The sequence below is a fragment of the Caloenas nicobarica genome, chromosome 3 (genome assembly GCF_036013445.1).
Source record: "Caloenas nicobarica isolate bCalNic1 chromosome 3, bCalNic1.hap1, whole genome shotgun sequence".
Lineage (NCBI taxonomy): Eukaryota > Metazoa > Chordata > Aves > Columbiformes > Columbidae > Caloenas > Caloenas nicobarica.
In genome coordinates this window covers 49710282-49737142 of record NC_088247.1, presented here as the reverse complement: position 1 = coordinate 49737142, position 26861 = coordinate 49710282, and the positions used below count along the sequence as shown (strand labels likewise).

Here is a 26861-nt window from a genome sequence, read left to right as displayed (position 1 = left end):
AACTGAAAATCAAAGACTGGCTCTGTGAGAACACTCGTTCTTTTCTGCCATTTTTAAAAAAAAAACAAAACACAGATGTTATTACATCACACAGAAAGATCTGGATTAGCTAGCAGATGTTTAAATGTAGATTGTTTAGCCTTCTGCAGAATGTATAGTCTTAAAGATTAGAAAACGTAAGAAAACCAATATCAGAATTTTACAAATAAGTTGGCCAAATGCACAAAAGGTCCTGTGCAACAGTAGCTGGGTAAACCCTACTGTAGCTCATTCTTTTAGGCAATTTTCTTTCTACAGTTTGGATTTTCTGACAATTGGGCATGTTTTAAGTTTGAACCTATGTCCATATACTGAGAAATATGAACAACAATTATTTCAGTAAAATTTGGTTGGAGGGCCAAAGATGAGACACAGACTAGCAGCATGAGCTCATTAGTCCATGAGATTTTTGAGCTGACTTCTGTTACTGCAAAAGAGGATAGGATCTATACCTAATTTTCTTTTTGGTGGTAATAATGATACTTTGATCTTAAAAGATGTACAGCGTCCCTACAGATTGGCTGATCTTTTTGTGGGATGTGACAAAGCTATTGTGCTCACAGGCCAAGGAGTGGAGTCGTAATTCAGAAATAGTGATGCCATGTAATGCCAAGAAAAAAAAGGTTTATCAGCAGACCTGGTAGTCAGATTGTTGTGTTTTAACTTCCTTTCAAATATGCATCTGCTGAGACCAGCCTAGCCTCCATGGTCGGCCTTAATAAAAAAGCATAGCTCAAAAGCAGCAAGAGAGAAAGCAGCAACATGTTTCTTAGAATCACAGAATAATTTTGGCTGGAAGAAATTGCCAGATGTCGTCTTGTCCAAACCCCCCGTTGAAACAGGTTCTATAAGGCCAGGTTGCTCAGGGCCTTAGTTTTCAATATTCAACTAGATGCCAAGGCTGGAAACAATATGGCCTCTGTGGGCACCTGTTCCCATGTCTGGCCATCCTGAGGGTGAAAAAGTGCTTCCTTGGTGCTTCCTGTTGATGTTACTCACTGTCGATCAGTGTGGACTTTGCATCTTCTCTGCCTGTGAGAGGACCCCAAAGGAAATACAGTGTCACACAGATGCAGTAAACTTGTTAGCGGGGAAAAAACAAAAAACAAAAACCGTGGGGGGTGAAACACAAACAAAAACAAAAAAAACAAACCAACAAACAAAAAACCCACAAACAAAACAAACCAACAAAAAAACCCCACCACCACAATCTGGTTTCCAGAGGTTCTACTTGGACGGTGTTTCTCAACCTATAGTTCATGAGTTCATGTTCAGACTTGAAGAGCATGGCTCCTTGACTTGGTTGAATCTCAGAACTTGGGAGAAGGTTAGCTAACAGATGCTCCTGAAAACTACCTGATTTCCTCACTTGCTTAGAGATATAAGCCAATGAAAAGAAACACTTCTCACTGCTAGATTGAAAACATTGTGGAATTTCTTCAAGCCAGTCTGAAGCTGTGCTTGTACCACTCCATGCTCCAGGATTTTGCCCTAGAATTTAATATTGTTTTCCTGAAGCCATTATAATATGTAAACAGATCCCGAAAATTTTGGTTGTTTTTCACAACTGTTCCTTCCCCTCTTCCCACTTCAAGCTGTTTGCAAAATCTTATTTTGAGGCAGAATAATCAGGAACCTTGAGTTTCTGACCCCACTGTAGGTTTGCCTATGGCATTCCAGATTCTCAGAGAGATTAAAAATAATTACAAAAAATGTAAGACAAGAAAACAGTTTTGCCCAGTCTCTGTCCATAACCCACTGAATCCAAGAAGGACTGGACATCAAGAGAATATTCTGAATTTATCTTGACATAGCAGCTGAGCTCAGAGGGTCAGCAGTTATTTATTCATCTTGTATCAAAGTCCTAGACAAGGTCACGCAGCCTCCGGATCAAATATTCATAGTGGTTTTAGGAGCTGATTAGAGAAATATACTTGAATGCTGGGAGGGAAATCTTGGCTGAATTTAAAACTTCTTCAGCTAAGAGCTGATGATATCTTTCTGAGCAGTGTGAGAAGAGACCTCTTTTGATGAGATTTCTGTAAAGCAGCCTTGTGGATGTCAGAGCAGATATATGTGTGGCACTACAGGTTTGACCTGCCTTGCGTTGAGCACAGCGTTCAGCAGGCAGTCGTGGAACGGCCGTCCCTCCATATCAAATACTTACATGACTGCAAGAAGTCCCAAGAAGCACGGCTGATGTAGGACAGAAAACCTTGGAGTGATCTGTGCTTTATTTTTAGCCCTAGTCAGACTGCTCTTTGCCAGTCTAGACTCCCCTTGAAACTCTTGCCTTTCAGAAGAGGTTTTTAGATTTCTAAGCATGACTTATGCTGTATAGTATGGTGTTCTGTCCCTGTCCTTGTAGACCCTGTAGTTGGTCACAGCCATCAAGATCAGAGGGGGTTCAAGCTGTGAAGTGAATAGAGGGGCTGCTGTTCCGTAAACCTGACCTGCATCTTCCTGTGCCAGGTGTGCCACTGTGTGTTCCTCCTTTTCCTATAGATTTCCTCTTCTCAGGAAAGCTGAGAATGCTTCAGACACAGGCCTTGAAGCTGAATACATACCTCAGGACCTAGAAGTCCACTGCTCTTTTCACTGTGAATTTAGGCAGAGGTACCTCCTCAAGTTCGAGGCTTTTTGTTGTTTCAGCTGAAATATGAGATGCTACGCTCCTTTCCGTGCACTTCTCTGTAGATTAGAAGGAACTAGTCATCTTAAACAATGGTTTTGGTTATTCCTAGTTGCTCAGCTATATCATGGAAAATCTGGATTTCAGCTCCTAAGACACTCATCTGGTGTCTTGTTTTGTTTTGTTTTTTTCCCCATTAAGGACAGTCACATTTTTCTTCTCTATTTTAAATAAACAGAAATTTAGCAGGCAGTACCTGCTTTGTTTTTTAGAAATTATATAAAAACAGATTTTTGGTATCTGTATGCACATTAAATTTGTTTGCCTTTAGAAAGATTGCGATGCCCTGTGCATTCCTGGGCGTCCAATTTGTATGACACAATTATTTACAACCTGGATGCCTACCAAAAATGCTGCTGAAGTTCCCTTGCTGATTCTTCTTCTTATGTCAGGTTTCCGACATGAAGTATTATAGAGCAACTATACATTATCTGCAAACAGCTTGCAAAAATAACCCACTGTAACTTTTGCTTTTTTACCTGTATTCTGCCACGCCCACAAGAGGCTTTGCCAGAATCATTAGCTGTTCTCTGTAATTAGGGCTGACCTCATGTATCTTAGTCCTATTTCTAGTAGCTTTTCATTTTCCAGAGTCATTAATTTGGGCAGTGATGTGCTTCATAATGTGCTTCTGTTACGTATCTTCTTTATCACTTCCTATGGGCTGAAGATGGTCATGCATCCTCAGGAAGGAAAGTGTGTGGAAATGCTTGAAGCACTTTAAAATATCTTGGGATTTACCAAGATTTGCTATGCTATGCTTGTCAGTCCTTCAATTTTAGTCTGTTTCTTTTCTTCCAGTCTAGTCTGTGCAAAAGATGAACATGTCGGTGCCACTGGGTGTGGTAAATGTTAAATCTGGTCCATAAGATTTCTGAGGAATAGAGCTTTTTACCTGCCCAGAACTGCCTGTCTCCAATCCTGACCAGGTTGGACTTAGTCTGCTCTTTTAAGAGATGTGGAGCATTGTTATACTTGTGTCAAATTTATTAAATCAAATAACCCTACACAGGGAGGTTATGTTCCAGTCTCCTGCAGAAGAGATCTTTGTGTCAGTCTCTGTCGTCTTCCCAAGTGTTTTCCTACTTCTCACTGGTAATCCATTTAGTATAGCTTTTTGCTTTTTCTTTTTTCTTTCTTATTTTGCAAGTGGTCAATTGGTTGGGTTTGTTTTGGGTTTTTTTAAAATCTGGATAACAAACCCTTCAAGTTCTCTGTTGAAAGAAAACCTTTAAATTTGAAAATTCAGATGGTGCTTTTGGGGAGCATTGCATCAACTTTACTCTTTTCCATGTCTGCATCAAGGTATTTTTGTCACTGTGCAGTTGATACAAAAACTCCTGCTCCATCATGCTGGAATATTCTTGTACCTTCTGTTCTCCTTCCTCCCCTTTGGAGGACTAAATAAAAACCTGTATGTGATACACTGCAGGGGCCACTACCATCCAAGCCATTATGAGTTCATATTTAGATATGGAACAGCCTTACACCGGATTTCACATCCAACCCTTTTTATTTAATATTAAAGTGTAAGTACAGCTTGGAGCAGGCAGGTCCCACCCAGCTGGTAGCAGGATCCTGGGGCATTCATTGTAGGTGGGATCTCCAGGGAATTTAGTTGCTAGGAAGCATCATCTCCTTAGTGAGCTCATGCAAATGGAGATTTATTTTTTCAGTTGTTAGTAATTTAGTCATGTTTTGGAATTTTCTGCAGAGATCAAAATACAAAGATTTTGCCTTGACACCTTGCAAGTTTATGGTCCAAATCACAAAACTTCTTAAATCGTTCAAGGGGTGACCAGAAGCTTTTAACATGAACAAATCACTCCAGTTTCCCATGCTTTGTTTCAGACTTAGCTTGAAAAATTTTGGCTGAAGTCATGCCAAAAATCCAAAACAGCAACAAAGCAAGGAAAAAAAAAATCTCCCAGCGAACACCCAGCATGGAGAATATTGCCGAACTGGGGACTGTTTGTGCCAAGTTTATAATCAGGCAGCAACAGGGTCTTAGTAGGTAATGCTCTCAGCCCGCAGCTGACGAGTCCGGCAGCACAGGGAGTGAGGAATTGCCTCAGAGAGAGACGGGGCTCTTACCTGGGGCCTGGTTTGCATGATGCACTCTGTGCAAGACACAAATCACACCTGGGATTGAAAGGAATAGAAAGCATGATTTCTGGGTATCAAATAGAGCTGTTTCTGTGGCTAAAACTCTTACTGAACAAATACGTGTTGTAGTGATAGATACATCTACGAGTAGAGTTTAAGGTGTGTGGATGGATGCAGATGATCCTGACCTGAGTGTGCTGTATTTTGTAGGACAGCCACAGTGCTGCTTTACTTCTAGAGAGTTTCTTTTATGAAATACAGGGGGAGGGAGGCGGTTAATGTAATTCTCTCGACATTAATTCTGCCTCATCAATACTTCATGGATTTAATAGATTTTAGAGCTACAGTCATTTGGGAGATTATTTTATCAGGCCAACAGTGAAGGTTGCTGAAACTAAGTGGAAGACAGGATGCATGTGTGTGTGTGATATAGGATGCAGTGGTATCAAGAAGATTTAATTATGATGGGATTTGTTTAGGAGATTTCTCTGTGCCATTTGTGAAACTTTATGTTGGGCACTAAATACTTTGCATATAGACAAGTTATCTCTTTGGTATGGATCTCTAGGCACAAGTGTCTGTTTCCACCTCATGGCATAAGCACAGTGCTCTAGTTCTTCTGCATCTGGAATATTGTGTCCAGTTCTGGGCCCCTCAGTTCAAGAAGGACATGGAACTGCTGGAGAGAGTCCGGCGCAGGGCAACGATGATGATGAAGGGAGTGGAGCATCTCCCTTATGAGGAAAGGCTGAGGGAGCTGGGGCTCTTTAGCTTGGAAAAGAGGAGACTGAGAGGTGACCTCATTAATGTTTATAAATATGTAAAGGGTGAGTGTCATGAGGATGGAGTCAGGCTCTTCTCGGTGACAAGCAATGATAAGACAAGGGGTAATTGGTTCAAACTGGAACACAAGAGGTTCCACTTAAATTTGAGAAGAAACTTCTTCTCAGTGAGGGTGACGGAACACTGGAACAGGCTGCCCAGGGAGGTTGTGGAGTCTCCTTCTCTGGAGACATTCAAAACCCGCCTGGACACCTTCCTGTGTAACCTCATCTGAGTGTTCCTGCTCTGGCAGGGGGATTGGACTAGATGATCTTTTGAGGTCCCTTCCAATCCCTAACATTCTGTGATTCTGTGATCTCTCATTACGTCTCCCTCTTGCTTAAATGCTCATCTGGCACGAACATAATGAAACTCCATATAAAGAAACACGAAGAAGAGAGATCTCATTGCAGATTACCAAAGCTGAATATTTTTGGACATTGAGTTATTTATATTAATCAGTTTGCAAAGCTCAAAGATAAAAGAAAGCCTGGGAAGCAATCCAGGAAAACCAAGAAGAGAAACTAAAGAAGGTAGTGTGAAGATTGTATATTAGTGCATTTTTGAGAATGCCTGCAGTGCTGTGTCACAATACCCACTTCAAAATAAAAATAAAATCAGTGGATCTTGAAGGCCGGTGCTCCGTAGTGGGGGAGATTCCTGCTTGACATGTCACTCCCCATCAGCAGAGGTGGAAAGCTCTGTCGGGGAGCGCTCCGCCTCTTCCTGCAGCAGCCCTGCTAGCAATGGTGAGCAGCATTCATGGGCTCCGAGGGCTTTCACACAGCGTCCACTAGCCTGGGGGGTCAACTCTTCCCAAGACACATTGTCAGGGAAATCACTGATGGCAATTTTTTAGAAAATATCCAGTGAGCTTAAATTCATGAGAAGTTTGTGTTCATGCTGAAGGTGTCACTCTGAAAACCTCGGGGCTAATGGAGGAGCCTTCTAATAAATAGTGTTTAGTCCTTGTGACCCATATTGCTTCTGTTGTTTTTAGGGAAGAGAAAATAATAAAAGATTCAACTGTGTAAATGTCATTCCTGCCCAAGTCATTTAATATTATAAGACAGGGAGAAGTCTGCTTTGAAATTTTTCCTCTGGCAAAAGCCTGAAAAGCCTTGAAGATTGAGTGCGTCCTTGATCATGTCGTGTAACAGCAGTAATGGGAAACATAAAATCTAGTAGCTCAGTCTGCAAGGGATTTGAATCCTGCCCTTCTAGTCTTACCAGGTGGTATCTAATCCTATAACAGCCTTTCAGACCATATTGATTTACTGGCATAAGTTTTGTTTGTTTGTTTGTTTGGGGGGAGTAGGGGTGGGTGGGTGGTTGTCTTTGGTTTTGGGGTTTTTTTAATCAAACTGTACTTCTTGTACTTTATTTTGTGCAAAAATTGTAACTGAAACAAGTGGCTTTACAAGCAGAAGGATAAAAACAGAAATAGCATGAGACTTTTTAGATTCTTTGTAGAATTATTAGTTTAAAAATATGTGTGGATCTTAGATGCAATATGAAATACTAACTACTTTTGTCTCTGGTTAACAAACCTTCCCATTCATGCAGTTAGGATGCTAGTTAAAAAGAAAACTCTGTAGAAAGAAGCTTCCACTGCACACTTTGGAAACAGGAGTTCAGATCGTTTCTTGTCCTCTTTTCCTGTTTATTAAAAGTTAAAAGTTTGTCTTCTTTTCAGTGGGAACTTACACCAAATTATAGTACAGTATGCTTAAAGCTAGTGGTTGCATCTGTGCACCAGCACCCATTGCTGTGATGGATTCTGAGACTAGTTAGCTGTAACCGGACTGAATCATCAGTTTAAGAAAGTCCTCATTTTGCTGTGGTCTTTGTTGGTTGTGTGTGACAGGAGTTGTCCATTTCCCTCCCCTTCCACTAATATTAGGGCATTGGTGTCTCTCTGCATGCTGTTTACTATCAAACATAATTCCATTTTACCTCCATTTCTTTCCATTTACATCCTTTGAGAAATGCTTAGGTAACTGTGTTTTTATTCTTGTAAGACAGAGGCTGATGGAAGATCCATTGCATGAAATTCTGCTCTATCTATAGAGCAGGATGACTGGAAGTACATCTGTAGACATATGGAAAACATAGAGACTGACAGCTGATAGATGCTGTAGACTTCTCATTGTTTTCTACCATGGTGATTCCACCAAATGTGTCAAAACACAGAGAAAAAAAAATGTATATGAATCAAGTGGCGTATTTTTTGGCTGCAAAGAATGTGCAAAATCCACAGTCTTATTTTTAAGATATCTTCTGTGACGATTTTGGAATCTGCTAAATGCCTTTGCAGGAGCCCAAGATCAGTCCATTTGCTTTTTAAAATATTTTGCTCTTGAGTTTTGCCCTCTAACTGCCTGTAATTACACAGGGAGGCTTAGTTTGAGTCTAACCACCAGCTTTCCTGTGTGGTGTTAGATGTTGTTGGGGGATTAGCATGCACAGTTGTAAATGACAGTATATATCTTCATTTTATTTTTTGGATTAGACTGTTTATAATCCACATGGTTCAGATGAGAGAGAGCAAGCACTATTAAAAGCTGACGAAGCAGAAGAAAAGCTTGTGTTGAATCAAGAAACTGCTTGCAGCGGCCTTTTGCTCACCTCGAGGAAGTGAGAGCGTGCCAAAGACACAAGCTGCGTGGCTAGAGTAAAGCAGAACTCTTGCACATTGGCACTAAAGTATTCATCATTTTTGTGTTAGTGCAGCATGTGCCTTCCACGTGTGCGTCACCCTCTGCATGTGGTGTAGATGTAATCCAGAAGCACTTATTTGGAGAAACTTGTCTGGTCACACGTGTGGAATATGCCATTGACTATTATCAACAACAGCGACTCTTGCACGCAACCGTGGCTCTGGTCTTGCTCTAAGCAGTTTCATGTGGCTCGTGCTCGGTAAAAGATGTAACACCCTTCATCTAGTATCTTTTGCAGCAGTGTGCAAAAGGGCTGTGTGTTGCATAATAGGCAGAAAGCAACCCACCTTGAAGACATTTCAGAAGGTGGATGTTGGGCAGAGCTTGGAGAAAGGAGCCCCATTTCCAGGTGGAGAGACCAAAGCACTCGAGCTGCTCACTGTGCACAGGCAGGGAGGGGTCTTTGGGAAGAGCTCACACTCAAATTGGTTTTGTTACTTTGCTTTTCCCACCCAGTTTAGGTCCCCAAACTTGCATCTGCTTTTTCTCATGCTTTTCTGCATGTGTGATTGGGGTGAATGTATGTGAGACCTGACTTCAAAATTTTGTGGGAAACACAGACCTGTTACTCCAGTGTTGCAAGACCCCTCTTACAACACCTTTAAGCTTCCAGAAATCAAAAGACAATTATGTTTTTCCTTTAAGGCATATATTTGAGACATCATTGAAAGTCACGTGTGTTGCAGAGGGCTTCCAATTGCTGTGTTAAATATTTCTGTTGCTTAACATCAAAAGTTCCTATTGCTGTATTAAATATTTCCCTAGTAGTACTTCCGATTAAAGAAAAAAAAATTCTAAGCCGTGACTTTTAACCACATCATCTTCTCTAGCAAAACTCTTCCTCAATGCTGTGGGAGACCGGTACCATACCAGGCAACCATCCTGCTTCATCAGGAGCTATAGGAGCGCTGCTCTGTAGAGAATTTTTGTGTTAAATTATCACTGTTGCTTCACTTCCATTGTAACCAGCAATTCTCATGGTATTTTTTTCCCACACTATATCTCTTTTAGAAGCTACTAATGAATACAGTCAATGTCTTGCTAACTTCCTTTTCTTTTGGATCTCTTATGTCTGGGGTAGATTCCATGAGCTTTAAGGAGTAACTCTAGGCTCTCCTGGGTTGGAGACATTTGTCACCCAGATAAGAACTTTCCTTATTTAAACCAGGAAAATAAGGATGAAAAATAATAAAAAAATAGAAATCTTTTCAGTTCCATGGTGGAGGAGGAACAGACCCTAGGCACAGCTGACAATTAGTTGTGTAGTTTCTTCAGGTTGATAACCAGTTCTGATAGAAATCTGTTCTTTGACAGACAGTTCTCTAATGATAGTGGACAGGGAGAGCTGCAAATTTAATATGCTCTGTAAGTCATGGCTGGTTGAAACACCAGAAAACTGTGAAAGACTGAGAGAAATCCCCTTGGAGCTTGCTTTGTCTGCTCGCGACTTGCCCTTTCTTGTATTTAACCAGTTTGAATCCAGGTCATCTGTCCTCAGCTCATCTATGTCAGTGGAGTGGTGGAGTGTGAAGAAAGCGCTCTTTCTTTTTCTTTTTCTTTTGTTTTTTTTAAACCCAGAACACATGAGCAAAATATTAATAGCAGGCGGTACAGAAGTTAAATCACGGCAGTCCACACAATGTGTCGAAGTAGCCGTTGGTAACGGCACCAGCCAAAATCTGTTCTTGGTCAGTTTGGCAAGACATAAACTAGTAAGTGACTCATCAAAGGAACTTTTGTGGTTATTTGGCAGGTAGTGCTGTACATGCACTGTGTTAATAAGCTTGACTGTAGGTTAACGTGTCCAGTAGTCTCCAATTAAACTTTCTGTAATTTACAGAAGTAATTCCTTCTGATGTTGTGCATTGTTTTCCTGCAAGGATTTGGAAACACCTGAGCCATCCCAATCCATTCATTAAATTTTGTAGATCTTATGATTAAACAAAAGCTTGAAAGATAGGATTCTTCACTGGAGCCCAGTGAAATCTTTTGCAAAGGCTGTTAAAGGGTCAGATGGTTTGCAAATAGCAGAGTCTGATGCTGCAGATTATTTAAATCTGTATGGCATCATCAGTGGATACTTTACAAACCCTGCTTATTATGTAAATGTATTCAGTAACCAGTGTACGTGAGAAATCATACTTTTTTGTGCTGTAAGTCATCTCACCTGCATTATGTTTGTTCTGGGTGGAAAACAGTGTCTGACAGCAACTGGGAACCTCCAGGGAGCTCATCCTCAAATCACCACAACTATGATTTACAGGAACAGCATCATGGAGCTGCTTGGACCGTTTTAATCTTCCTGCTTCTTTGTGGGTCTTTCCAGGTCTAACATAATTTTAGCTGCTTCTTAGCAATTAGATTAGGCACAGGCAATGTTCCTGTAAAATTGCCTGAACAGGTCTTTTGGTAAATGGTAATAACCTTGTTGTGGCTCAGGGGCATTTGGCAGGATAATTAAACTGGACTTCAGCACCATGAATAGTTATGCAGTTAAACGCCACAGCTCTGCTCAGGTGCTTGCTTGAGTTTCTATATACATAGGCTCTGTCGTGGCCATATGTGTCTTCCATTTATGGTTTCTCCAGCAATCCGAGCATCGCTCACTCTGGAAAACCATGTTTTAAGTACATTGAATGATAAAGCACTTGTGTCTCTTATCCCACAGATGTGCCAGCATTAGACAGATTCACATTGATCCATGCCATGTCGTTCTTAGGTGTTTATTTTAAAACTGTTTAATCTCTGAACATTCTGGGGGTTTAAGATAAAGAGAACAGTTAAAGATTTCACACAAATCGAGAATCACCTTTGTGACGATCTTTCCAAATAAGCCTGAAAAGTGTGCAGAACTGATGATTACTTTTTCATGCAGAGTCCATATTGATTTTGTGCTGCATGACACATCCTGCCAGGTCTTTGTGCAAAAAGAAATGGCGCTGACCTCCTGCCCCTTCCCCAACAACCTCTTTGCTTTCCTGTGTCTGGTGCACCTGCCGCTATCCCCATAAACACAAATGCACCTTTCAACATCATTTCTCAAGCTTTTTCCTCTTCATTTCAAAGAGCACAGAGAAAGCAGGGTGTCCCTGTCCACAGACAGACATACCCTTACATTGCCAACCAATAGTCTGATTGCTAAAAAATACCCACGGGTAATTAGTAATGTGTTAGTACTATGGTTAATCGATTTAAAATTAAATGCCACTGGCGCTGGTGAAAGGTTGTACCAGGCTTTGTTACGGCTTTCAGAAACCCACTGTTTTAATGAACGCTGTCTCTGAGAAGGGATATTGGTTCTTTGTTTGCTGCCTGTGATGAAAGAGGAACAGGGGGTGCAGCTTTCACAGAGTGCTGTAAATTTTATTATCATATTTTCATCTAGATCATGGGGTTTCTGTGGTGATTTTAAGAAAGCAGCCCTTCAATGTAAGGAGGCAGGTGTATCTCCTTAAGCACAGCAAAAGGAGCTGGTGTGCCAGCAGTGAGGGAGATAGGAACCTCATCTCCGCCTTCCTAGTCCACCATCCTCATTATTAGATGATTCTGCCTTCTAGGCAGACAGATTACTTCATATTTTTGTTCATTAATGATTTATCAGACATCTCCTCCCCTAAAGGCTCATCTCCTCTGTTATATTCACAGCCCACACACAACCAGCAACATGTCGCTGCCAGCTGGCACGCTGGCGTTGGGAGTGGAAGCTGCTGGTAGCCCTTTCCGCATCTCCTGCGGCCCCCTCCTCCCCTCCCTTCTCAGCTGCTCAGCTCACCTGCCCGCTCCTCGGTGTCCTAAATTGCATCAAAGCCATCAAATCTCCATGTGTCCTGTTCTCCTGTCCCATCTCTCAAATCTGATTGCTTTATGTGCTTTTGCTAGCTATGTTTAAAAAAAACAAAAAAAAAAAAAAAAAAAGGAGAGAGATGAAGTGATCCCACTTGTAATGCAGCAGCGCTTCTGTTTCTGTTGTGGAAATAGTGGACTCTCAAAGCACAGCGGGTTTTGGTGTGAGGGTATGCACAGTGGTGACTTGCATTTTAGTTCCAGGTAGAATTAGTAGAGAAGAGAGAGTGCTGGGGAGAAAATGAGTGAGTTGTGTCTATGAGCAGGAAGGTGTGGATTGGCTTCAATTTCAGGTGCTTGGCACAACAGCTCGTTTGAAATCCTTTTCCAGTTGTCTATGTGAGAGAGTGATTTTTATCGCATCACTAAAGATTAACTCTATTCTTGTTCTCTGTTCTGCTCCCAGAGATCAGGTATGCTTTGAGGTCTGGGAAAGGGAGTGAGTCCAAGTGACGTCTCATGATGAAGGGGGAAAAATCCATAACTGTTTACCACTCTCCAACTTGTTCACTGCAGGCGGGTTGTGACTGAGTACAATAGGGGAAAAAGGAGTGTAGGACAGGAGGAAAAAAGTGTAAGGTAGGAGAGAAGGAATAAGTGAAACTCCTTTGAGTTACTTATACATGAATGTATAACTCTTGAGGGCTTAATCTACTCTTGGCAAGTAGTGACTGATAAGAGAGAAAATTATCTCTCTTCCCTCTTCCACACCCTTCCAGCATCTTCAGAAAGGGCATGTGACAGGAATCACAAATCTCATTATTGTAGCAAGTTACAATGGAAATTATGGATTAAAAGTGCTATGGACACCTCAGCAGCGAGAAACTGGCTGTTCCTAGAATGTGTAAAATAAATTTTCACTTGCATTGTTTTTGAGAACTTCCTGAATCATTCAGGCTCCTCCACATACCCCTTTGGCACAACACTTCGAAGTAAACCAGTGTCAAAGGCATCAGGCTCCAATGGAGCAGCCTTATTGCTCCTACTGCTTGAGGACAGCCAGAGTCTGAAACTGAGCAAGCTCAGGCTTTGGGAGAAGTCTGGATTTAAATCCAGACCAGGTTATCTTTACCCTAGGTCTCTGATCTGGAGCTTTGCGCTGCTGTTTTAAGGGGAGAGCTAGAAGGAGGAGGGGAGTTCAGGCCAACAGACATAGTGGTGTCGATGTTCTGTTGTATGCTGCAGGACTAATCAATTTAGAAGCCTTTGGCTTTGGAGGGGAGAGATGTGGGTGAGAACAGTAGGCTTTCGTGTGCTTTGGGCAGCCAGGTGTCTGCAAAACCAGCATAAGCTCTGAGGGAGTAGAAGGGCTTGCTGCTCCTCCATGGCCTCCCTGTTGCAGCCAGAGCAGCTTCAGGCTCCCACAGGGCTGAGTGGGAGGCCGTGGCAGGGCTGGGCTCACACAGGCTGAGAAAAGAGGTTGTCGTATGGTGACTCTGGTTAGAACAGGGAGAAAAACAAGAAGAAATTACAAGTAACTGATTTCACGGGGTAACGTGTGAGCAGAACAGGGACTTGGAACAGGGGTCTTGCAGGTCCCTAGACCAAGGTCCCCAGCCCATCAGTCGCTGCAAGATGGGTGCATCCCAGAACTGTGGATGAGGAAGGCAGCTGAGCTAGAGAAAGCATGTCCATGCATTAGCAGGTGTGTCAAAACTTCTTCCGGGTCTCTCAGTAAAACCTGTCAAACCTGGCACATGACTGTCAACTGAATTTAGGGCTTGTTTGCCCTAGGAGGTTGCCATCAGTAAAGCCTGGTGTAAATGTACAGCATCAGCCTACTTCGTAACAGCTCCCTTTATATGGAGTATGTTACCTCGCATTTAGCATGCATTAAATGTGCAAGAAGTTGCTGTAGCATAAGGAGTGTGCACTGAATTTCCACCTAGTGTAACTGCCTGTGGTAAAGTACAGTTTAGCAAGCAGTTGTTTGTTTTTTCTTGCATCCTGTCTGTTAGCTTTACCACATGGATTAGAGCACAGGTTCTAAAAGAGCAAGAATTTGAACCACATCGTTTCCCTGCAAAATGTGTACCATGCTTTTGTTACATTACTAAGTTATTGCATTTGTCTCTAGTTTCTAGAGTGGAACAGGAGGACATTAGTAAGTAAAGCAGGTCTACGCCACAAATAACTGGCCTTAGAAAGGACCTCTGGAAATCATCCAGTCCAATCCCCTGTTCAGAGCAGGGTCAACTTAAAATTGGTATCTCAGAGCCATATCAGTTGGTTTTTGAGTATCTCCAGCAGTGGAGACTCCACAGCCTCTCTGGGCAAACTGTGCCAGTGTTCAACACTCCCGCAGTAAAAAAAAGTTTTACGTTTAAACAGCATTTCCCATATTTTAATTTGTGCCCATTGCTCCTTGTCCTGTCACTGCACAGCACTGAGATATCTTGCCTTGCCTTGCCTTATTTGCTGCCCCCAATCAGGATAAGATCCCCCTGAGCCTTCTCTTCTCCAGGCTGAACAGTCCCAGCTCTCTCGGCCTTTCCTCAGTAGGAGAGATGCTCCAAATTCTTAGCCGTATTTGTGGCCCTTTGCTGGACCTTTTTGAATAAGTTCATGTCTCTTCTGTACTGGGGAGCCCCAGATTTTCAAGGGTCCTCAAACTGCATCTGGCAGTCCACATGTGTCTCACCAATGCTGAGCAAAAGGAATGATCACCTTCCTCAACCTGCTGGAAGTGCTGTTTCTAATGTAGGCCAGGACGCTGATGGCCTTTTTTGCCATAAGGGAGCATTGCTGGCTTTTGTTCAACTTGGTGTCCACTGAGACACCCAGATTCTGTCCTGTAGAGCTGCTTTCTAACTGGTCAGCCCTCCACATTCACTCCCAGTATGGGGTTATTCTTCTCCAAGAGCAGGACTTCGCATTTCCCTTTGGTGAGCTTCATGGCTCATTTCTCCAGCCTGTCAAGGTACCTGTGAATGGCAGCAAAACCATCTGGGTTATCAACCACTCCTCCCAGACCTTCTGAGGATGCACTTTCTGCCATCTTGTAGATCATTAATGAAGAGGATAGACAGTATTAATCCCAGTATCAACTTCTAGGGTACACCACTAATCCGCCATTCAGCAGCAGGCCCTTTTTCCCTTGTCTTCATTTTTCTGCTGATGTACCTGTGAAAACCTTTCTCACTGCTTTTGACAGCCCTCAGTGGGTTGAACTCCAGGTGGACTTTGGCTTTCCTAACCCTATCTGACCCTGCTTCCATCTCTTGTACACTTCCATTTCATGTTTGAGTTTAGTCAAGAGCTTCTTTATCATCCATGTGGGCCTCCTGCTGTCTGTGCTTGACCCCCTGCATAATGAGATGGATCGTTCTGGAGCTTGCAGGAGGCGATCCTTGAAAATCAACCAGCTTTCCTGGACTCATTTTTTCATCCAGGGTTATATCCCACAGGATTCTTCTAAGCAGATCCCTGAAGAGGCCAAATTCTGCTCTTCGTGGGGGTTGTGATCCAGCTTTTTGGAAAAAAGGCTGCCTACCATCTCATGGTAAGGGCAGCCCATGCTGTCCCTGACCTGCACATCATCCAGTGCTTGTTTGTATGTACAAGGTCCAGCACAGTGTTTCCCAGCTCCTTGGTGACCTGCGTTAGAAAGCTGCCATCAATGCACTTCAGGAATCTCCTGGATTGCTTGAGCCCTGCTAATTCAGATTGGCATTTTCAGCCTTTTCTCTTGTTTAATGTTACCTGTGGCTGCTATTTCTTTGTGCAAACTATTCAGTCGTTTTACATGATGAAACTTTCGAACCGCATCCTGAAATTATGTTGCTGAAAGCATTTCGAAAAAGAGGGCTGAGGCTTGTACCAAAATGAAGCATATAACCCACCTAACGTGTTGGGTTTTATTTCCTCCCCTTTTCTCACACTTAAATGTAAAATAAGCATTATACTGTAGGAACCAGACAGAGGCTAATTTGCCTCATTTGAATGTGAAAAGGAGCCCACATCCTTCCTGTGCCCTGCAAAGAATGCAAAAAGACTTTACAGAGAAAACAGATGTACTAATATGTATCACTTGTTGGGGGCAGGGGGAATCCAGGGTGCTGCCACTAAAGCAATGCTGAACTTGCAAGAAAACAAAAGCACCAGCATATAAAATATAGTTCTGGGAAGCTCACAAAGTTGGGACTGTTTTCTTTCACTGACATTTATGCTCCCGGCATCTGAAAAAACTGCTCTGAAAAAATATATACAAAACAAAACTTGTAGCCTCATTTTTCACACTGAAGAAAATCTTCACTGAACTAAGTGCCCAAATGCAAACAAGAAGCAAAAGCTCCAGCCCAGCCTTAGGGAAATCTTCTAAATTTCAGAGTCAAAATTGCCTTGCCAGAAGAGTACGCTACTTGCACCATAAGCAAAACAAACAAAAGTTTTTGAAGTATCCCTTGATTTTGTTTATATTTTAACTCCCTACCTCTCTAGCGCATAAATATGAAACAGCACTGACAGCTCACCAAAAATGCAGGATATAGTGGGGAGGGTTTTAATAGTTTAATGGTTTTTAATTACTCTCTATCTCCCATGGAAGATAGAAAACAAATGAACTCTGGATGTTATTTCTCTACCTACACAATTCAGTTCAGAGTACTGTCCTTTCCTGACCCATCTGTTTATCCTTTTTCAAGAGCTCTGACAATGAGCAGTCGGCATTGACCAGTCAGTTTGTGAATTCTTTGGTGCTCAAAACTCTCCAGATTCACCAGCCTGCCTGGTGCAGATTTTTCCCTGAAGCAGTATAGAGCCTCTTGCCAGCTTTTAGCTTGCAGGCAGGAGACAGTTGCTTGTGGCCATTTATAATTTATTATATGCTTGTATTGTTGGTCACAGTAATAAATGGGATAAGTATGAGAACGCTTGAAAGATTCCTCTTTAAAAAAAGCTACCTCAGACTTCCAAAATGCAAAACTGGTTTTGCAAAAGCAGAGAAGTGAAGCGTAACAATCAGTCAGGTTTCTTTGTTCAGCAGTACAAACTGAGTAACATCCATGGACGGGTGCAGCACTTTGTGAAGGTGGTGTGCTGTTTCCCTAAATGCAGCACAACTGCCATTTTCTTACAGTCTGCAACAGTGAGGGTCAGGGCCGCCACAAAGACCCTTCAAAACTGATGCCTCCTGCTCGATGTTATGTTGGCATCTTCAGGAAGTGTTCTTAATTCACAGGAGTTCTAAAACTATGGCATTGACACAAAAACTACAGGGCATAGATAAGACAGGTTCAATAATCTTGAAAAGATAAATTTTAAGACCATTTACCTAGATCACTTACATGAATGTGAATGCAGTACAACTGCTTGAGGTGTTTGAACTGCAGTTTAGCTGCAGGCTTGTTTTGTAGGATCAGGATAAATAAAAATCTTGGCCTTGAACTAATATCAGTGTTTTGGAACAAACAATCTCAATGCAGTACACTGCAGAAGGAAGGAAGCAGAATAGAAATTAGATCACTTTCCTTTCCTGCATTATTTCTTGTAAGTGTAGTCTTCTTACGTATGGAATACACATTTCCTGTTGTAAAAATATTGTAGCAGCCTGCAGTAGCCAGACAACTGATAACCTACTGTCGCTGAAAACTGGAGTCTTATTAGACGAGCATGTTTAGAGGGAAGTGTTCAAAGCCTGCAGATGATCAGATCTCTTGTGCTCTGAAAAGATAGTGAGCGTGAACTACATAATAACTGCTGTGATTGTCATAACAACTGTAGCTTTGCAATATGGAAAAAATAATAAACTTTTACTCTTCATACAAACGGCAGTGTAAAGATACGGGTGCATTTGGTTCTCACTTTTTGTTTTGTATCATCTATGCATTTAGAGGAAATCATGTGGGTATCTTATCCTCACTTTTTCATGTGCCTTAATTGTAGAGCGTGGGTGCTTTATTGATCTCTGTCTACAGTAATACTGATTTGTAACACTATTCCACAAGTTTCCTTATAGCACCATTAAGTCCCAGCTGCACTAACTGTACTGTTGCTGTACTGCGATAGCAGCCACAGAGGTGGGAGTCCAACTCAATAACAGAATAATCAATCACAGAATGGTTTAGGTTGGAAGGACCTTTAAAGATCATCTACTCCAACACCCCTGCCCTGGAAAGGGACATCTTCCACTAGACCAGGTTACTCAAAGCCCCGTCCAACCTGACATTAAACATTTACAGTGGTGGGGCATCTGCAGCTTTTCTGGGCAACCTGTTCCAGTGTTTCACCATGCTCATAATAAAAAAAATTATTCTTATGTCCCCTCTAAGTCTACCCTCTTTCAGTTTAAAACCAATGCCCCTTGTCCTGTTGCTACAGGCCCTAGTAAAAATTTCTCTCTGTCTTTCTTATAAGTCCCCATTATATATTGAAAGACTGCCATAAGGTCTCCCTGGAGCCTTCTCTTCTCCATGCTGAGCAACCCCAGCTGTCTCAGCCTGTCTTCACAGGAGAGGTGCTCCAGCCCTCTGATCATTTTGCGGCCCTTCTCTGGACCCGCTTTAGCAAGTCCAAGATCTTGTTCTAGGGACCCCAGAACTGGATACTGTATGCCAGGTGGGGTCTCACAAGGATGGAGTAGAGGGGCAGAATCACCTCCGTGGACCTGCTGGCCACATTTCTTTTTATGCAGCCCAGGATATGATTGGCTTTCTGGGCTGCAAGCACACGTTGCCAGGTCATGTCCAGTTTTTCATCCACCAAGTCCCCGAGTCCTTCTCTGCTGGGCTGCTCTCAATCCCTTCATTGGCCAGTCTGTACAGATACTGGCAGGATCTTGCTCTTGGTCTGGTTGAACTTCAAGAGGTTCATAGGGCCTCACTCTTCAAACCTGTCAAGGTCCCTCTGGATGGCATCCCTTCCCTCAGGTGTGTCAGCTGCACCACTCAGCTTGGTGTCATCCACAAACTTGCTGAGGGGACACTCAATCCCACTGTCTATGTCATTAATAAAGATATTGAATAGTACTGGTCCCAGTACAGGCTTATGAGGGATACCACTTGTTGCTGATCTCCATTTGGACATTGAGTCATTGACTGCAACTCTGGATGTGGCCATCCGGCCAATTCCTTATCCATCGAGTAATCTGTCTATCAAATCCATATCTCTCCAATTTAGAGACAAGGATGTTGTATGGGATCTCATCAAAGACCTTACAGGAGTTAGGGTAGATAATAAACTTCAATTTTGGTTAAAGCCTTCTTCCAATTCCTAGTATTTGAAAAGTGTTTCAACCATAGTTTTGCATCTTGACAAGTGTTTTAAAAAATATAACATGACAGCCTGAGAAATTCAAGGAATTCTCTAGGATATTCAGTCGTATTTTTGATCAGGCTTTGACATCTTACTCTCTAGAGCAGGGATTCCGACGTTTTCTTTCTGGATAGTTATGCAAGGAGCAGGACACCGTATGCTCCAAGGAATAAAGTGTTTGATAATTCCTGAAGGTTAGTCATTTTAAAACCCTTATTCCCTGAACATCACAACATTTACACAGGTCCCAACATAGCTGAAAAGGTCCTACAGCCTCTGATGATTAGCCAAACTGTGGACGACACTTTGTGGCCACTTTCTGGGAGCAGGTCACTTAAAGGATGGTGGATGAAGAAGGATGAAAGTCTTTTTTTATTTCATGTAGGGGTAGTTTAATGTTCTAGATCAAGTAGTTTCAGCAGCTGTAACACATGGTCACTCTTCTCTCAGAGACCGTGGTTCTTATGGACGTTCAAAATGGTAATTTTTATCTGTCTCTTCATTGTGGTCAGATAGCATGTGCAAACTTTTGTTGTGGTAGAGTGACCCACACAAGTAGTCATATTGGCAGTCATATTGAAAGCAGGTCCATGCAGTCCCCTAAATTTTAGAAGAATCATAAAATCACAGAATGGTTTGGGTTCAAAGGGACCTTAAAGGTCATCTAGTTCCAACCCCCCTGCCACAGGTAGGGACACCTTTCGCTAGACCAGGTTGATCAAAGCCCCATCCAACCTGGCTTTGAACACTTCCAGGGTTGGGGCATCCACAACTTCTCTGGGCAGCCCATTCCGGTGCCTCACCACCCTCATAGGGAAGAATTTCTTCCTTACATCTAATCTAAATCTATGCCCTTGTTCTATCATTACATGCCCTTGTAAAAAGTCCCTCTCCAGCTTTCTTGTAGGTCTCCTTTAGGTACTGGAAGGCTGCTAAAGGGTCTCTCTGGAGCCTTCTCTTCTCCAGGCTGAACAACCCCAACTCTCCCAGCCTGTCTTCACAGGAGAGGTGCTCCAGCCCTCTGATCATCGTCATGGCCCTCCACTGGACTTGCTCCAACAGGTCCATGTCCCTCTTATGTTGGAGGCCCCCAAGTTAGACACAGTACTCCAGGTGAGGTCTCATGAGAGCAGAGTAAAGGTGAAGAATCACCTCCCTTGACCTGCTGGTCACGCTTCTTTGTATGCAGCCCGGGATACGGTTGGCCTTCCGGGCTGCAGGTGCACGTTACTGGGTCACGTTGAGCTTCTCATCAACCAACACCCCCAAGTCCTTCTCCTCAGGGCTGCTCTCAATCCATTCTCCGCCCAGCCTATATGTACTATATTATAATACTGTTGTGAGGAGTCAGAGCTAATTTTGTAGATTCTCATTTTAGCCTTACTAACAGCCATACCACGTTTACTGGCAAAGAATTTTTTATCCACCAGTACTGCAGACTCAGGCAGGGACCTGAGACTCAAACTGGGAGAGCAGCAGTTTGCTTTAAGATAAGGTAACTATGTTAGTAACTGTTTTGAATGTACTATGGCCATACAGGACTGAATTAGGCTGTTTCTGGGGCTTTATATTAATATCCTCTCTGAAACAGATGTTTCATGCATGTTATGTGCAAAGAGCCAATTATATATACAAGTCATGTAAATTTAAACTATAAATGAAGTGCTGTGTATACAGCCAAATTATGCTTTAGAAGCATTTGTCTCGGTTCTCTCTTTCTTAGACAACATATATTAGTTTTGCGGCTGAGAGGTGGGCATGTGTTTGGCTACGTTTGGGGTTGTGCTTTGTTTTCTCTTATTGTTTTCTTCAGTGAGGAAAGTAGATTGGGTAAACCTCTTTTCTCATCTCTGTTGACGTCAGCACATTCGATCTGCCTGCGTCCAAAAGAATTATGTCAAAGCAATTGCCTGCATTTGTTTCTTAGCGTGTTCTCCAACAGCACTGTCGCTTGAGGGTCAAACTGGAATACATTAAACTGGAATTGGGGCAGAAACTGCAGCCACCCTCAGGTCAATGACGCCTCTTGAGATTCATGAAAGTGACACTCCTGAGGTTCATTGCATTAACTTCCATAGCATTTCTGCGTCTGGTCTGGGTGACTTACAAAGGGGGATTGGATGGCTGGTCTCATGTTCTCTCATTTATTTTTTTCTCTGTGTGTCTAGAGTAAAAGGACAAGAATGGCATCTAACTTATTTCTTAATATTTCCAAAAGATTTTTTTTAAATCTATATATGAAAGCCTTTTCCTTCTATGTAGTTCCTATGCATTTAAGTTTAGGAAGATTACCAGTTACTTCACCTGTAAAAATAAATTTGTGGAGTCTAGCCTATGTAATCTTTGTAATGGTACATCTTTTGTCATAAGCAAGCCTTTACAAGGCTTAAACACACAGTTGCACATGTGCTGAACAAATCATACTAATGCTGTAGGATGTAGCTGGGGTTGTACCAGAGGAAGAGGGAGAAAAATGCATCCAGGAGGACAGTAAGTATTAAGATAGGCAAGTGCACAATTCAAACTGTACTTTAGCAGGCTCTAATTCAGCTTTTATTAGTAGTTCTGAAACCTTGCTCTTGATCAGCTTTCCCAAAGCTTTTGTTCTTTTAGTTGCCAATCACAGTTTTGGGTGCTGAGATCTCTTGATAGAAATACCAGGTATAGCAGAGATCAGGTGTGTGTACAAATGCATGTGCATGTATATGTGTGTGTATATATGTGTATATACACACAGCACATTTGGACAGGCCTTTTTTCTTCCTTGAAATTTTCACAAGCTTTCTTGCTTTAGTTCATTCTGTAGAAGTTTTGTACTACAATAGTTTACTTAAGATGGGATGTTTTTGTAACCTAGCACTGAGATTTTACTATGCTATGTGTGCTGTGTGCAGGCATCACTTATTGAAAGTGACTGGAAGTTTGAAAAAAGCATTTTTTTCCCACCTGGTGAACAGAAAAATCTGTAGAATCTTAATTAAAATAGAATTAAATGTTTGTATGATTTAATGCCTTGTAAATCTCTGGAGTGGCATATGTACCAACGCTGAGCTCACGTAATTGAGATTATTTTATCTGTTTTATTTGCAGAATTTACACTTCAGCATTCAGTCATAGGCTGGTTCATTCCAGAAGCTTAAAATGAGCTGATGCCAGTGACTGGCACAAATCAAACACTCCCCAGCCTTCCCCACTCCCACACATTGACGGGATTAATGCTTTCTGGCCAAAGACCTATGTTAAGACAGACAGTATGGATAAGAGCTTGCACTGCATCCTTAAAAACCACCAAACTTACATATTGACAGGCTCTGGGATGAAGGGAATTCAGTAGCTAAGGCCCCTGGCTGAGTGTGTGGTCCTTAGGAGCCCACCTGCCAGACGCCAGCCATGGGACACAGAACCCAAAGCTTTCTTAGCAGCACCCAGTTCCCTCGGCAGGGTGAAGGGGAAGGAGAAGGTGTGGGGATATTCCGGGTGAGTCAGAAAGTGCCGGTGGGAGCAGTGCTTGCATCCACTCACACTGCTTAAAGACACCAACTTGCTTTCCTGAAGAAGGTAGCTAGTCCATCAGTTCATCCCGAACGGGTGAAGCTGGGAGAGGAAATATCTGTGAGGTATGGAGAACTCCTTCCCTCAGCCTTATTCTCTGAGGTCACCTTCTGTGGCTGGGGGATCCTGGGATGGGATCCCAGGCAGATCTCTGGGATGAGATCCCAGTAGCATGCAGCAGGTGAAGTGAATTGCTGAAGCGAGGAGTCCCAGGTACTCAGTGACAGAGCTGTAATAACCCCATCTGTTTCCTAGAAGTTGTTTCTGTGTCTTCTCAGTGTGAGGAGCTTTGTACAGTGAGGTTTTGTGTGGAGCCAGGTGCTGGGAGTTCAGACATGGCTGCCTGCAGATCCTCCAGAAGATGGACAGTTGGGTGTCATCTGTACTTAGATGGCACCCCAGCCCCCTTGGAGGCATTTTGTAGGCCATGAGCAGGAGGGCTGCCAGGATTACTACCTGGAGAGGGGAGCAAGTGTTTTTCAGTGGAAACAGAAAGCATTGATGCAGTGACCACTCACCTGACCTCCAGCTTTATGCAGGCAGTAGATCTCAACTGAAAGAGCTCCTGCTTCATGCCTAATAACCCAAGCTGCATGGGTGTGTGTCCTTTTTAAATCAAGCACGGTTATTTTCACAGCTTTGCAGAGATGGACAGTACATCACGACCTGTGGCGCAAAGGGTTAACCACTGGTTAATTGCCCATAACAGATCATTGCTAAAAAAGCAAAACCAGATTGACTGTTCACAGTCTGGGTTGGATTAGTTTCCAGTTCAACAAGTTTTCTACCATTGCTAGATTAGAACACACTGTTATCAAATTTATTCCCCCTAGGAATACTCCTATACTGTGAACAAAATAACAACATTCCCTTTAAGCTTTTTGTTTATAACAAGGCTTTCTGCTACCCAGTGTTTTCAGTTCCTTAATCTGTCTGCCTTGGACACTCTTCCAGTTTTTTCAACACTTTATTTGAAAAATGGAGCAGCAGAACCTGCTACATTATTCATTGAGCAGAGGAATGAGAGCCAAATAGAGTGTCACTGTAACCTACCTACTCATCTTTTGATTTCCTTTTGTTTGTACAGCTCAGGCTTGCATTAGCCTTTTTGGCCACAGCCTTGCGTGGGGAATTCATGTCGAGCTGATTGCCTCCCAGGACCTCCGGTCTGATATTCAGTTTCTGCTTTGGAGGATAGAGTCCTCTCTCTCCCTCTCATCCTGTAAGTATGGCCTGTCTTCTTTATTCTAATAAGGGGATTCTGCACTTGGCCATATTAACACCTAAACTGGTTTCTCCCATCTTTCTACAAACGCCAGTTGCTCTGTGTCAGTCTTGTCCTTTAGTTGTTGGTTTTTTTCTTGTCCCCAGTCTAGTATCTAACCATAATGACCTAACTTTAATCCAGGTCACTGATAAGGCTATTAAATAGTAAATGGACGATGACCAATACCTGTGAGAACTCACTAGGAAACCATCTGTTTGCTAATAAGTAGTTTCTCATTTTCAGTTGCACTTTGACTTCCTTCATTTATCAACTTTTTAATACATTTTATACGATTGTAGACCCAGAAGTAACTCCAGTATTAAATATATTTGAGATTTTGGCCTGACCTCATATAGGGTTCTCCACCTGTGGAGTTCTGCTTTCCATGTACAGATGGAGACACTCCATAGAGGCTTCAAAGCATTCCATTTCTTCATAAACGTATTCTACAGAACAAGTCAAATGACTTAGACTTGTAATATTGTCAACAATGCTGCCTTCATCAAGTGAACTTGTAATTTTTGCAAGAAATTACATCAAATTCGTTTGACAGGATCTCTTTTCCCTAAAGCCAAGTTGATTGACTTCTATTATAGAGCTTTTTGTTTTAAGATTTTAACTGAGTCTTATGTTAGTTGTTCTGTCCTGTGCAAAATATTGGAAAGTCAGCCAACGGGCCTGTAATTACTTTCTACTTTTCTTAAACAATGGCCCAACATGAGCTTTCCTTCTGCCCCTGGTCCTTCCCAGGGGCCCAGAACTGCTTTAGACGCAGCACTAGCAGCTCCAAGGCTAGCTCTCTAAAACCTTCTGAGACAAGTTGATTTCTAGCAACTAATCTGAAACACCTAGAATCATGTATTTGCTACTTGATGTCCCCTCTCCAGGGGCTGCTCTGGTGGGAAGTTATTTCATCATCATCATCACCTTCATCACCTTCATCATCATCATCATCGTAAACAGATCATCTGGCCTTTTATCTGTGTGCTAATCAGAAATATTTATTGAATAACTTCTGCCACTGTTGTATTGTTATGAATTATTCTACCACTTTTATTGTTTGGGATTCAACTTTCACAATCTGCTTAGAAAAATAAATAGATGTATGATTCTATCTGCTTTAATTTTTCCTAGTATCTTCTAGCTTCCTCTGTATAATCTTTATTTTCACTTTTTTACTCATTATTATATTTTTCCCTTTCCCCCTTCATGCGTTGGTTTTGTATATAACATTTTATAAGTTTTTTCGCTTCCCTGGTAAACCTAGGGTTTTTTCATTCTGTGTTATTTTTATCCAGCCCAGTCTTCTTTTCATGGTTGTAACATTGTAGATATTTAGGAAACCTCTTAAACCCTTCACAGATGTCAGCAACTTTATGTAGGTTCTGTCTTCAGCCTGATTTGGCTCCCATTCACTATAGTTTTCTGAAATTGCCTCTCAGAAAGCATGCACTGTGATTTTAATTTATGTATATATGAAGAGGGTATGTTCATGTATTGCCTAAAATTTTACTCGTCTGGATTTGATTGCAGACAATGTTAATTATTTGTACAGAAAGCATCAGTCCCTTTCAGTCTAAACAGCCAGTAACCTTCTGGTTTGTGATCACTTCCTGCCTTCTGAGACAAGGTCCAGAGCAGGGATTATCTGGTTCCTCTACTGAACCTCAGAGGACTCACAGGCTGTTCATGTGTAGCTACACCGTACGACCAGCGGTGAGTTGTGCCTGTGTCGGCACTGTAGCTCCTGTCTGTTGTTGTCCCTGGATGGACCAGGAGCAAGTCACATAATCATAGACTAGTTTAGGTTGGAAGGGACCTTAAAAGGTCATCTAGTCTAACGCCTTGCAATGAGCAGGGACATCTCCAACTAGGTCAGGTTGCTCAGAGCCCCGTCCAGCCCGGCCTTGAATGTCTCCAGGGATGGGGCATCTACCACCTCTCTGGGCAACCTGGGCCAATGTTTTACTCCTCTCATTGTAAAATATTTCTTCCACAGGTCATGCTGCTCCTGGCCTGGTAGGGTGACCACTGTGGGGTTTAGCTGTATGTGGTAGAGTTTGGCTTTGTCCCACAAGTTCTTCACGTTGCGGGCATTGTGCTGTGAACTGCTCCTGAATTGTCCATTCACTTGGATGCTGCAAGGCCTATACTGTTTATGACTCATTTAGCTAATTGTCAAGAGCTTTAGTCGAGAGGGTTAGGAAGGTTGATCTTTCCTTTAAATTAGCAGTTAGTAATTTTTCATTCATAGCATTTTGGAAAGTACAGTCATGTTTTAGTGCTAGTGACATAAGGTCTCTGGCATAAATTGTTCGGATTGAATGGCCCTGAGATAACACAAGGGGGATTTTTATACTTATTGTATACAGGTGTTAAAGAAGGCCATCATCCTGTGCACTGCAGTGATTCCAGTGGTCTGTAATAGATACTAATTAAGACTCCATCTTCAGTGTATCTTAATACATAAATATCAAGGTTACTTACTTCCAAGCTGTCAGTCACTCAGACATCATTTGTGACATACAGGGCCTGTCAACTCCTGTCTTCCATTTGGACCTCTTAAATT

The 26861-nt window shown here is 42.3% G+C and overlaps 1 protein-coding gene across 4 annotated transcripts in view; it reads left to right on the top strand.

Annotated features, from left to right (window-relative positions):
- FYN (FYN proto-oncogene, Src family tyrosine kinase) overlaps nt 1-26861 on the top strand; it is a 141743-nt gene that overhangs the window by 62058 nt on the left and 52824 nt on the right. For 3 of the 4 annotated variants that reach the window (XM_065630543.1, XM_065630546.1, XM_065630542.1), the window contains exon 3: nt 24113-24247. The exons of the other annotated variant lie outside the window; for it this stretch is intronic. The gene's annotated coding sequence lies outside the window, so the exon portion shown is untranslated. The remainder of the gene's footprint in view (nt 1-24112; nt 24248-26861) is intronic. 4 annotated transcript variants of the gene reach the window in all.